The following is a 320-nucleotide window of genomic DNA, read 5'->3' on the forward strand; positions in this document are numbered from 1 at the left end:
GATTATGAGAATAATCATGTGTGTTTAAATGTGACAGAAAAGGTTACATACTGAGAAAATGGCAGATAATCCCAATCAATCGGAAAGAACCTTTGCTGGCTATGAAAGAGGTCGAGGAAGAAGAAATGTAATACACGGAGAGGATCCAGAAAATGTAATAGAAACACGAAGTCGTAGCAGGGGACGAGGAAGAGGTAGAGGTAGCAGACAAGAAACTCGTGGGGAACAGGAATTTTCGGCTCAAGAAAGTTCAATGTCTGGCCGAGATCGAGGAAGAGCAAGGGGTGGACATAATGTCTCTGACCCCGAATATATTACTC

The sequence above is a fragment of the Cynara cardunculus genome, unplaced genomic scaffold, assembly GCF_001531365.2.
Source record: "Cynara cardunculus var. scolymus isolate 2C unplaced genomic scaffold, CcrdV1 Un_Scaffold_2851, whole genome shotgun sequence".
NCBI classification, from domain to species: domain Eukaryota; kingdom Viridiplantae; phylum Streptophyta; class Magnoliopsida; order Asterales; family Asteraceae; genus Cynara; species Cynara cardunculus.